At 54.5% G+C, this 12,724-nt stretch overlaps 1 protein-coding gene across 1 annotated transcript in view; it reads right to left on the bottom strand.

The window, feature by feature from the left end:
- The window catches only part of plxna2 (plexin A2), a 132,318-nt gene that overhangs the window by 57,882 nt on the left and 61,712 nt on the right, over positions 1–12,724 (bottom strand). The window lies entirely within an intron of this gene.

The raw sequence follows: 12,724 nt of genomic DNA, 5'->3' as shown, positions 1-12,724 counted from the left end.
ACAAGGTGTTAGTATCGCTCCCATAATGGTTCGCTGCTGGACGTTTCAGAGACACTTTCTCCAGAGTGAGGGAACAGGCAGGCCAGCACGCAGCATGTCCTTAGTGAACATGTGCTGCAGAAGCTGCCTGAGACCGACAAAGCTTGAGTCACGTGACATAAACGGCGTCTGCTTCGCCACAGCCAGACAAACAACGGCTACTTGTCCTATTAAGCATGATATTTTTAACGCTCTGTGGGCTCAACAGGGTTTCCAGAGGCCTGAGGATGGACTCGTAAAGACCGCAGCCCCCTGATAGGTCCTTATTCATGAGACTGGCCTGTCACGGATTTCTCCCATGATTCCCTGCAAGGGGAGGGCATGGGTCCTCAGCGGATCGATGCAGAGGAGGGTGCACGTCGCCATGGGAGACGCGGAGCCCGTTCCTCAGCCCCTGGCATTTTCCGAGGGCGCAGGGAGGCGTGAGGTTCTGAGATCCGAGACCCCGACGTGCCTGTGGCGGTCCCAAATGCTCCGGGACAATTAACCTCTCTCGCCCCCTACAGGGAGGGGAGGGCGGTGTGGGTCAGATGGCAGGTGCTGAAAACGGCGTGGAGAGATGAGGTTGGGGTTAGCATCTGCGCCACGGGCCCTGACGGCCCACTCCCGTTGCATGCGGCCCCTGTCTATCAAGACACCTCTTCTGCCCCCTCCTCCCCACAGAGCACCATCCTTTTTCTCCATAAAACCACAGTAGCATTGAGCCCATGGAGCCACCCCCGATGCAAGACGCGGATCAGAACACGCCAGGGGGGGTGGGGCCCGTTTCTCACTTCGGGGCCCCAGTTTCCACACAAGCTGCAGCGTGTTAAATGTCATTACCGCTTTCAGCCGGGTTCCCCGTGCCGTCCACCTGTCCCGGGCCCTGGGGGTGCGGCGGCATGAAACAAAGGAGCGCATTGACGTGGCCGGGCCCTAAAAGGGGGCCCTGTGTGACTCTGCATGTGCGGGGGGGTGTGAGGGCCACACATTAGCCCCGACGCGCCTCTGATGGTCCCAACTGCTCCAGAAGCGATTAACCCCTTTCACCCGCCACTCAGATGGGGGTGCGGAGCCGGTCCAACGGCAGGTGCGGGAAATGGCCGGGGGGGGGTGGCGATGGGGGGGTAGCATCTGTGTGTGAAGGCCCGTAGGTACCCCAGCTGAGCACCACGGCAACCAGCGGCACAAGCGTCGGTACGCGACACTGAGTTCACTCCCACTAGCTGCCAGGGTGGGGGGGGGGGGGGGTGACTGAGAGGCAGCTGAGAGGCGGAGCACTGGGGGCCATGGGGGAGCCAGGCAGCTGTTCCAGGCACCACAGTCACTCAGAGGAACAGACAGGCACCTGTGAGGACAGCACAAAGGGGCCATTTCCACGGGGGCCTTTGTGACGGACGTGGAGATTTGCGGGCACAGTTGTCACATGGGCCTTTGTGACGGACGTGGAGATTTGCGGGCACAGTTGTCACATGGAAGTTGTGGTGGTGGTGGGGGGGGGGTAAAAAAGGAAAAGGGAGGTGGAGCGAAACATGAGAAGACATGAATGGAGGAGGAGAGCAGGGGGATCAGAGGTCAGAGTTCAGGTAGATCATGTGACTCCTGTCAGCTGTGCCGAGTGGTTAGGTGAGGGGCAGCTGATGCCCCCCAGGGGGCTCTCTGTGCCCTGCAGTTGCCGGGGGCTGTTACGCTGTACCCCCCTGACCAGGGGGGACCTGGGTCAGTACTGCGGGGGGAGCTTATGGGACAGAGGGACAGAGGGGTCACCGGGCGGGGAGGTGGGACACAGGAGTGTCTCTCACGCACCGTCACGGCCATCGCACGGCCATCGCACGGCCATCGCACGGCATCCAATACAGACACACAACAACAAACACAGAGTGCTGCAGCGTGCCATAAAAACTCAAAGGGAAACAGTCCTGGGGGGTCGAGTGGGTAATTAAAGTGTGGTGTGCAACAGGACTGTATGTTTGTATTGCTGATGAGACAGCGGGGTGTGGGGGGGGGGAGCAGAGTAAACAAAAGGAAGCATGCCCAAGCGAAGCAGAGGCCTGTGTCTTTATGTGGTGCGGTGATGAATGGAGGGGGGGTTCCCCAGGATTGGTGTGCTGAATGGGGGGGGCGAAGGGGTGGGTTCCCCAGGATTGGTGTGCTGAATGGGGGGGGAGGGGCTGCCACTCAGGACTGCATTTCTCTGCATGTAGAAAAAAAAAGAAAAAACTTGCCTGCGGGATATGATCACCCCCTTGTTTCCAAAGCAACTGCCCAGACTGCCCCCCCCCCACCCACCCCGCAGGATGTAAACATCTGGCACTGCTGGGCCCAAACTCCCCCCCCCCCCCACCCCAAGCCATCCATTTTTAATGAGAGCAACAGAGCCGGGCTCGTTGCCGGAATGAAACTCATCCAACACGCGCCAGCCGGCCCCGTTCCGCCTGTGCTGCTCTACGTGGGACACCAGCAGGGTGACGCCCCCCCCCCCCACCCCCCCACCAAGGAGTCCCCTGTTTAACAATCCCACTAAAACATCAGAGAACTAAAACGACCCTGACCAGCCCGGCCACTCAGATTTACCCCCCATCCTGCCCCCCTGTCTGGCCTCTGTCTGACTCACAGTGGCATTGGGACTCTGAGCCCCACTCCTTCCTGGGCCTCTCCTGCCCCACCCAGCCCCTCTGTCTCTTGCCCGAGCCAGAGTCCCGTCCGACCATCCTGGAGAGCACTCACTGGCACAGTGGTGGGGTCACATGGGCACTGCTCCCAGCTGAAAGCTGATTGGTCCCCACAGTGCCCTCTCCCCTGTCACTCATTGATTCAAAGCATATCATTGGCTATTGATAAGGTTCGCCCATCTGTACGAATTATAGCCCCTCATATGCTCCTTTACAAATACTACAATAGCCCCTGTTGCCATTCAGCTGCTGGCTGAGGAGAGCAGCCGGTTTTCTGGCGGAATTGGAGCTATATTAAGAAGAATCGATAACGGACGCTGCCGCGTCCCATCCCACGAGCAGCATTTATTTCACATTTATGCTGCTAACCCAGATTAGCGGGGCCCCCCGGGGTCTTTAAGGATCTTCTTTAGGTGGCACCACGGGGCGTGTCATTACGGGATTGATTTTAGAGAGGAAGCACACATTATCTCTCCATTAGGATGCACAGAGCACTTTGTGGGACGTCTGTGAAGCTGCGGCCTGTTAGTCCGAGAGGCGACTCCTCCGGGGAGGCCGCCGGGAATTCCCTAAGGCAGCAGATCGCGGGGAAGAGCCCGGCTCACCTCAGAGGTACAGAGGCTCACGTGTCGGTACCGAACTCAGTCATCGGATCAGGCCCAGGGCTGAGGGTGCTGCTATGGAGTCAGGTTCGAAGCGAGTGCGACACCCGGAGGCTCTGGCATCGCGGGGATCAGAGCCAACTGACCGAGCGGCCTGACTCCAAAATGTGGGCGGGACTTCTGCCAAAGCGCAGGTCCAAGGGGCTCGAGGACTCGAGCTTGGGTAGCCGTCCGTGGTTAAACCCCAAAAGCGTGGAGCGGCAGCCAGGACTGCAGGAGGAGTGAGCGGGTGGGGCTCCGGCCTTCAAGGTTTCCCACACCCATGTGAGAATGTGTGTGTGTCGTCCAAGAATATATTACATTGTGGGGACCAAATGTCTCCACAAGGTGATAAAAACCAATTATTTTGACGTTTTTCGGTCCTCACAAGGGGAAATTAAATTTTAGACAAATTTGCACTCAAAAAAAATCTTCCAAAAGGTTATTTATGGTTAAAGTCAGGACTGTGCAGGGGTTAGGGTTGTCATAGAGGGATTAGGGTTATGGCCATAGGAATGAATGGACAGCCCCCACAAAAATCTGAGTACAGGTCTTTGTGTGTATGTGTGTGTGTGTGTGTGTGTGTGTGCGAGAGCTACCAGCCAAATAAATAACGAGGGGGACCAGTGAGAACCCAGGGTGGGGAGGCCAGCCAGCCATCCGGTGGCAAAGTGGCCCACTAAGCCCCCCCAGACACTCAAAGGCAGACAACTGCTGGACAACCAACCCCCGCAAGCAAATCAGACAGAGAAGGGGGTGCAGAGCTAAGGCAGAGGGGTAAAGGGGGCATTGTATTTGTGTATGGGGGGGGGGGGGCAGGGGTAAAAGCGCGGTGGCGCGGAGTCAGAGATAGCAGAGTATTAATTATGGATGGCTGGAATCCTGCCTTTTTCTTGCAGCAGGTTCAAGGAGGGGGGCTTTGGGGGGAGTGTGAGGACCACTGTGCTGACGGCCCATGCACACACACACACACACACACACGCACGTACACACATGCACACAAAGACGTGTGCTGGTCCCAGGCTCCATGCTGTCCTCCCCAGCCCCCCACCCACATCCAGGAGCTACCACCTCAGACACTCTGGACATGCCCTTACACACAAAAAGCTGCTGTGAAACACTCGGGCTTTGTGTGTTTACACAAGTGTCCCAGCACTGCAAACACGAGCGTGGGACTGCACGCACGGCACCATGTGTCTCTTTGAAAGCAGCCCTCTCCCCCCACCACCACCTTGCTGTTCATCGGATGCCTCCTAGAGGACCTTTGGGGTCTCCAGTGGGGGGGGGGGGGGGGGGACCAAAAGGGCTCTTGTGCTCCCCAGAGCTCCTGCTGGCACTCACTGCAGCACAGTGGAAGGAAGTCCTGCCCCACTGTGGTTTCTGATGTCACATGGCTTGTGCTTCTGGGTCAATGGTCGTTCTGTGGGTGTTTTGTGCAGCAATGAAGAGTGTGAGGTTCAGTGACAGAGGGGACAGCAGGGCAGGAGCGAGACAGGGGCAGGAATTTGACAGGCGTGGGAGGGGCGTGGAAGAAACAGGACAGGCATGGGTCAGTCACAAGACAAGCGTGACAAGCTGGTGACAGGAGAGGGACACATGGGACATGAATGAGACAAGCATGGGACAGTAGCAGAACAGGGGACAGACAGAAAGGGGGAGAGGCAGAAAGGGGACAGGCATGGGACAGTAGCAGAACAGGGGACAGACGGAAAGGGGGAGAGGCAGAAAGGGGACAGGCATGGGACAGGAAGATGACACACACACTCCTTGCCCAGTGTGGGTCCCGCCGGGAGCTGAGCAGTGCCATCTGGGCTCACAGACACTCACATCTGCACCCCTCCGTAGGGGACAGTGGAGCGTGTTACTCCAAAGAGACCTGGCCCCAGAGCTGAGGCCAAGCCCATGCAGGCTACGCCTTCTGTTGCCTGTGGCGATACTCTGGCTGTGAGACACTCAGCAGGTCTGGGGTCTGCTTCCCTCTGCAAGTGTCACAGACACTGGCTGTAACATCACCTTGGTGTGACAGGATGCTAATGCATTTTTTACACTATTGTGGCGAGGGGGAGTGAGGCTGAATAAGGCCAAACAGGCCTGAACACAGCTGAATATGGGTTGAATCAAGCTGAACGAGGCCAAACAGGACTAAACAGGGCTGAACGAGGCTGAAAAGGGCCGAGTGAGGCTGAACGGGATTGAACAAGGCCGACCATAACTGAACAGAGCTGAACGAGGTTGAACAGGACTAAGCAAGGCAGAACAGGCCTGAACACAGTTGAAAAGTTGAAACAGGCTTAACAGGGCTGAATACAACTAAACACAGCTGAACAAGACCAAACAGGACTGAACAGGGCTAAGGAGGCTGAACATGACGGAACAGGGCTGAACGAGGCAGAACAGAACTGAACGAGGCAGAACAGGCCTAAACAAGGTTGACATGTTGAAAGAGGCTGAACAGGGCTAAATACGACAAAACACTGCTGAACAAGGCCAAACAGGACTGAACAGGGTTGAACGAGGCTGAACAGAGTTGAGCAGGGCTGAATAAGACTGAACATGGTTGCACAAGGCCAAACGGAACTGAACAGGGCCAAATAGGGCTGTACAGGACTGAACAAGGCTGAACGGGGCTAGATTTATTAATTTTGTCCATTAGAAAATACCACATTTTGATCTGAATTACTGGATTAGAACTCTGGATAAGCAATATGGAAAAAGGATGGATGGATGGATGGTAATTAGTGTAATTAGGCACGTAAAAAATTGTTGCGATATAAGCCGGCAAGGCAGAGGACTTCGATTCGCAGATTATACAGCACAGCCAGCTATGGAGGTATGAGGGATATATTAATAAGGGCTTCACCACAAAACACAAGGCGCTCATTTCGCTCTGGTGACTCTGGCTCCCAGCAGATACAGCTCCACCCAAGCAGAGACAAACTACTCCACTTGTCTCATTGTGTCCATTATTTCACTTTTATTAAATTTACTGAACCGACCAGAAAAGAGTCTAAATATCACAACGCAGAGCATTCTTGTGTATTCAGCTATCGTTGACTGAGAGACTCTATGAACATAAGCAGTCACAGGACACGAGGTCAAAGGCCTCTCTGAAAGCTTCTGCTTTTTATTGCTGGTTTTGGGCCAGCTTCTGCTTCTGACTGGTTCCTTGGTTACAGGGAGGCTTGGGCATTATTATGGTAACACAGTATACAACTGTATTATTGGGCATATTGTGGTATTTTGCAAAGACTTCATACCGTATACAGTGGTATGATATTATGACAAATTAGATGCTACCCTACTACCCTGAGACCACCTTAAAAAATATTTCTGAAGGTGGTCGCTAATAGAGACCGCCAGCCGCTGAATCGTGCTGGGTTCGGCGTTCCAGCGGATGAGTGGCCGGCCTCCTCTTCTCCGCCGGTGGCCATTAGCAACCCATGGGGCGCGGGGGGGAGGCAAAGTCATGTGACCGCATGATGTGTTTAGGAGGGTAAACTGTTCATCATTGTGGAGACGGAGGAGTGAGAAGATAAATGTGTTTGCTTTAGGAACAGAGAAAAACATGCAGGACGCCTCCCCAGCGTGACAGGGACACGCCACATTCTGCTGCCGTGACAGTGACGTGCCTGACACAGAGAAAAGAGCTGAACAGTAAAAATGACTATAATTAAAGACAACGTAGAGACGGATCCATTCGGACCGCCCCTGACCAGCTGTCACTCCACAGTGGGACGCGGCGCGGAGGGCAAACAGCGGGCACACAGCACATAGGGAGAGGAGCGTCTACACCTGTCAATCACGGCGACATCACAGCCGGGAGGCAGAGGGGCGGGGTCTACACCACAGCACCGGGCTGTGATTGGCAGGTCAGCGTGTGGCAAGTTAATAATGCAAATGAACTGGCTCTGGTGCAATTGCTCGTCTCGTCTGGGAGACCCTCGGTGGGGGGGTGGGGGGGGGGGGGGGGTACTGAGGGTGGCTTAGCGCATAATTTGGGGACGCCAGCCAGATGTATTTGGATTTTAACCCCTCCGGCGTGTAGCTCTGCTCTTTGTTTCAGCACTCCCCACCCCCAGACTCAGGGTGTAGCTTCGGGTTCGGTCACACCCTGCTGCGCTGATGGAGAGGTCTGCAAAGCAGAGGTCACGCCAGCGTGACAGGGCCAAGGGAGATGACTGAATTTGATGGGGCAAAAGCAATATGTGGGCGCTGCAACTTTACATCTAAACCACAGCATTAAGGTGAAGTACACCTTCCCCGCTTTACATTCAAGCCACAGCAGTAAGATGAAGCATGCCTTCCACACCTTTACATCCAAGCCACAGCCTTAAGGTGACGCATGCCTTTCCCGCCTTTATATACAAGCTACAGCATTAAGGTGAAGCACACCTTCCCCACTTTACATCCAAGCCACAGCCTTAAGGTGAAGTACACCTTCCCCGCTTTACATTCAAGCCACAGCAGTAAGATGAAGCATGCCTTCCATACCTTTACATCCAAGCCACAGCCTTAAGGTGAAGCATGCCTTCCCCACTTTACATCCAAGCCACAGCAGTAAGATGAAGCATGCCTTCCATACCTTTACATCCAAGCCACAGCCTTAAGGTGAAGCATGCCTTCCCCGCCTTTACATCCAAGCCATAGCCTTAAGGTGAAGCACGCCTTCCCCGCCTTTACATCCAAGCCACAGCCTTAAGGTGAAGCATGCCTTCCCCGCCTTTACATCCAAGCCATAGCCTTAAGGTGAAGCACGCCTTCCCCGCCTTTACATCCAAGCCATAGCCTTAAGGTGAAGCACGCCTTCCCCGCCTTTACATCCAAGCCATAGCCTTAAGGTGAAGCACGCCTTCCCCGCCTTTACATCCAAGCCACAGCCTTAAGGTGAAGCATGCGTTCCCTGCCTTTGCATCCAAGCCACAGAATTAAGGTGAAGCACACCTTCCCCACCTCATGCTAAATGGTCCATTTTGTTGCCCTCTATGCTCTGTTAGAGGAAGGACGCAAGTCTCGGATCTGGGGCTTCTGAGCATGAATCCAGCCCGGGCAGTCTATCCATGTACGGCCTGGGCGCCAGTCGCCATATTTCACTGGGCCATCTATTGTCCCTTTCTTTTTAATCCGATCACGGTTTCCCTGGGCTCATATATCTGCGTGCCCCAGTGTTTGTGTGTCTTCCTGTCTCGCTCACTCCCTCTTTCAAAACCCGTCTCACGAGTGGCATCAATCAAGCACCCCCCCCCAGGCAGCCTTTTTACATCGCGCCCCGTTGCGGCCTCGACGGGGCGCACACGCGCTCAACACAAGCCGGGACGCCAGCAGGCTGATTTACATTGCAGGCTGGCCCGCCATCTGCCCCGTGCTCGCTGGCGGCAAATGGGCCCCGCGTTGTCACGTGACCGGGCAGGGTAGCCCACCGCCGTCAGCGTTTGTGATGTTATTTGATTTTTATTTTAACCACTGTCATGTGACCATGTGATCATCCATCATGTGATCCATATTAGGCGAAATCTGTCTGCGGAAAGGATGGATGTTTTGGGGGAGGGATGGTTATTTAAAAACACACCCGTAAGGTACATCCATCACCCCTTGGGGGGGGGGGGGGGCTCTCTTTGTGAGAAAGACATGGGTGGCTGGGGGGGCAGCACTGACTTACCCAACAGAACCCCTCAGTCACCCCCCCTTGCCCGGGATGCTAGCCATCTTTACCCATCTCCACTCCTCTTTTTACTGTGGCACCTCCAGGACAAAGACCTTGGGGGGGTTCAGGAATATTCCTTTGTTAGTACAGAGAAGAGCTCCAGGGCATGGGGTAAAGTCAGCTTGGAGTCTGGCGCCCCCCTCTGGCGTGCTCTCCACCAATCAGATGTGTGGCTCTAACGAGGCCTCCCCTCTTGATAGACCCCAAAACCCCGACTCCTCCGGCTAGCAGCCGCTGCTCCGACAGACTCCTTTAGTGTAATTAGGCATGTAAATAATTATTGCAATTAAAGCCTGCAATTACAGGAGTGAGGCCCCTCTATTAGCTCAGAGATGGGTGTCAGGGAATTCTTTGGTTAGCGACAGACATGCACAAAGGCTGCGACATTATACAGTCAGGCGCCGGTGACTATGACGACCGCTGACATCCCAGAACATTTTAATTACATCGCGTTTTTTTTCCCCCTTCTTCCCCACAGCACCTCTCGTACTTTTTCCCGCACAGTTCCTCCATCTCACGAACCAGATAATGGGGACGGGGCAGAGGAGGCATAGTGGAAGGCCGCGCCAGTGTGGGATGAGGTCGGCTCCCGGCGTAGCCGATAACTGGCCTCTATGGATTACTGGTTTAAAACATTACTGGTTTAATCTAAGGCAATAGGTTGTATCAGACCCAATTTGGAGGTTTTGTGTTCGTAAGTCAGCTACTTAATGATGCATAGATGTTTCATTTATAGCGTGTTTATGACACCGGCCACAGACCAGGACCGCTCGACTTGGCATTCGGAGCCTGCATCTGGGGTGGCCCGTTGTGACAAAAATGTCCTGAGGGCAGAATGAAAAATGATTGGTTCAGAGAGATAACCAATCAGATTGTAGAGTTGGTGGGTCCAAGCAACCAGAGGAGGAGGGACCAAGACATCTCCCATGAGCGTCCTGGACAGCGCTGTCTCTGGCAGTACTGAGTCGAAAGGCCAGCCATGACGGTAGAAGACAGGGAGAGTTGTGTGCTTGAGTAAAAGCACTTTCCAACCGCAAATTCGTTAGCAGACGTCAGGTGGCCTGTATGGAGTAGGGAGCGCTGTCCCGAGGGTAAACGAGGCATAGACTGGACCATCTCTATCTCACCCTCATTAATAACGGCGAGGAGACACCAGCTTGACTCCGAGTGCAGAGATAAATCCATAACTGAGCTCTGGCTAAAGGTCAGAGGAGCACCCTGCTCGTGTGCTAACGAGAGCCGGAACCTCTCACAGCATGTCACCGAGCCCAGCCAATGACGGCGGGCGGGGTATCGTGTGGGCGGGGATTGCACCCGTGTGAGGAACGACGGCATGTGTGTAATCAAATAATGAGGCCTGGAATCAAGAAACGTTCCAGGGCACAAACCCCAATTAATGCTAATCCGGGATTAAGTCGATTACTGCCGCGTGCCTTCAGCTTCTCTGCTAACCCGTTAGCGCTGGCAACAAAGGGCTGCCATCATCATTCACCCGAAGTCCAACTGTCATGTGACCAGTCAAGGCGCTTCTTATTGGCTACACCTGCTCCTTTGTTTGTAATACCCTTTCTAACCTGGCACCGGGCTACAGCTAGAACAAACATCCCTGGCATCCTTCCAGCCTTGACCCCCCTCCAAGGCTGACCTTGCCAGCCTGACTTACTGGCTGTCCTAACCTCCGACCAGCGTCCCGGTGCAAGGCTAGGGCAAGCAGGTGGTTCTCTGCACGGGGCAGAGAAGGGGAGCAAAGGCGGTTTTGCGCAGAGTGAATAGCTAAATGGATTCATCAATAATGGGGGCCATCCGTATCGACAGGGGCATTTATCCCTATTTGTCCAGGTGTCAATACCAAGTGAAGCTGTCAAGGGGACGCTTGGGCTGTAAAACAGGATATATTGCAGAGATTGATCCCCCCGCCATCCCAGTGGGGATGGACCGACCCCCCAAGAGGTGCTAGTGTCGTGTATAAAGCATGATTTATAATCTGTTAAAAAGGCAATACAGGGGCATGCGTCGCATTCTGACCGATGGGCTAGGCTGGCCAGATATGCTCTATAAACGTTGGGATTCTGAGAGCCGGCGTAGTTGAACTGTCCTTTGGGAGTGTGTGCGAACCCAGAAAATGGTCCCTCCTTGCCTGAGGGGGTCGACTGTTTCCACTCGTAAAATGAGGTTTGAATGAGGGGGAAGGAGCCCGCAGACACACGATCTCGGGTGTAGTGGTCCGGATGCCATATGTGAACAAGAAAACCTGATCAAGCTGCACGAAAAAAGGAATGGCAGCATATCGGCAGCGTGGTGAGTCTGAGGAACCATCTCGCGTTCAGACGACGTTTAAAGTTACAGTGACAGACAGGCATATGGTTCTCGGAGCTGCGTTTTGCACAAGCGGCCATCTACCCAAAAGGCCCCCGCCAGACGCCGCCACCTCGATGAGGGTTGGGAAATCCGCCCGGGGCGGGGGGCTCACGGGCCGCTCAATTGTTCTGGCAGCGTGGCGAGTGGAGTTAATCGGACCCTTTGTGTGGGTCGGTCCCGATGACAGTGATTGGTGTAGGATGGCAGTGACGGGGTCAGGAGTCAAAGCCTTCTTGTTGTACCAACGCCGGCGCCCCAACAGCTGTGCTATAAGCGAATCCCGCCGATCCCGGGTCCACCCTCTCTTCCGGATGTGCCGAGTGCCTCCGGCAAGGCCATCCATAAGCAGGACCACCCCACACCCCGCCCCATCGGCCTCGCCGGCGTTCTGCTGCTGTTTTCAGGCCGACCTCTTTCTGTCACTCCAGACCGAACTCTACCCGGACTTCCGCCTCTCGTCTATGAACCTCATTGTTTTCCTCCTTCCCAAAGAACTCCATTCAGACAATGGGTAGCGACCCTTGGCCCTATTTCTGGGCCTTCTTCACGGGGGCGGAGGGAGTTTAAATAGACTGGGACTCTCGCACACTACGGGAGAGAAATCGCCCTTAAGTGAATGTTAATGTAGCTTTGTTCCCATTAATCACATCCTCCCGCTCCGCTGATTCCCAGCTCCCTGCCGGCCCACTGGAGCGCGGCAGATCACCGAGGAATAGCAGAGGCTAATCTATGCCAGATTCAGGGATCCAACCTGGAAGACGACGAGCATCGGCAAAGCCAATCAGGTCACTGGGTTTAGGCTCCAGGAGAAGGTTAACGTAGCTTAGCATTACTCAACACCCACTCTGAAGGTGTGGGATCGGAGGGCAAACTTTTGGGTTGCAAATCATTTTATGAGCACCCCGAGCGATTTTTGGCATGGAAGACTGCTCTGACCTTGAAAACTCATGCCTTTCAACTGAAAACTTGAAGAAAATAGCCCATATTTATGGGGACCGTCGGTTTCTACGGAGGCCCGATCTGGAAGTTTTTGCTAAGGTTTGAAATTCCCCAAGTCGTGACAGATCCAGGTTAGCCGTGGCGCTGGGAACGTCAGCCACATAAACGGAGAGGTTTAAATAAAATCTCACAGTCGCACCGTGCATTCCACGACACCTCCTGATGTTCACGCTGCTCCCGCAAAACCTCCACCGGGAAGAGCTGTGCTAAAAAGAACCACCAGGTCGTCAGGAGATGCGGCACCCACACTGCTTTTCAAAATCCTCCATCTGTAACCAACTTGACCTGAAATGCTAGTTACCCAATCAAGACAATTATAACTCAGCAAAGCTAGG

The sequence above is a fragment of the Paramormyrops kingsleyae genome, chromosome 6, assembly GCF_048594095.1.
Source record: "Paramormyrops kingsleyae isolate MSU_618 chromosome 6, PKINGS_0.4, whole genome shotgun sequence".
NCBI lineage: Eukaryota > Metazoa > Chordata > Actinopteri > Osteoglossiformes > Mormyridae > Paramormyrops > Paramormyrops kingsleyae.
Note: the sequence above shows the minus strand (reverse complement) of the source record. Positions and strands in the feature narration are given on the sequence as shown.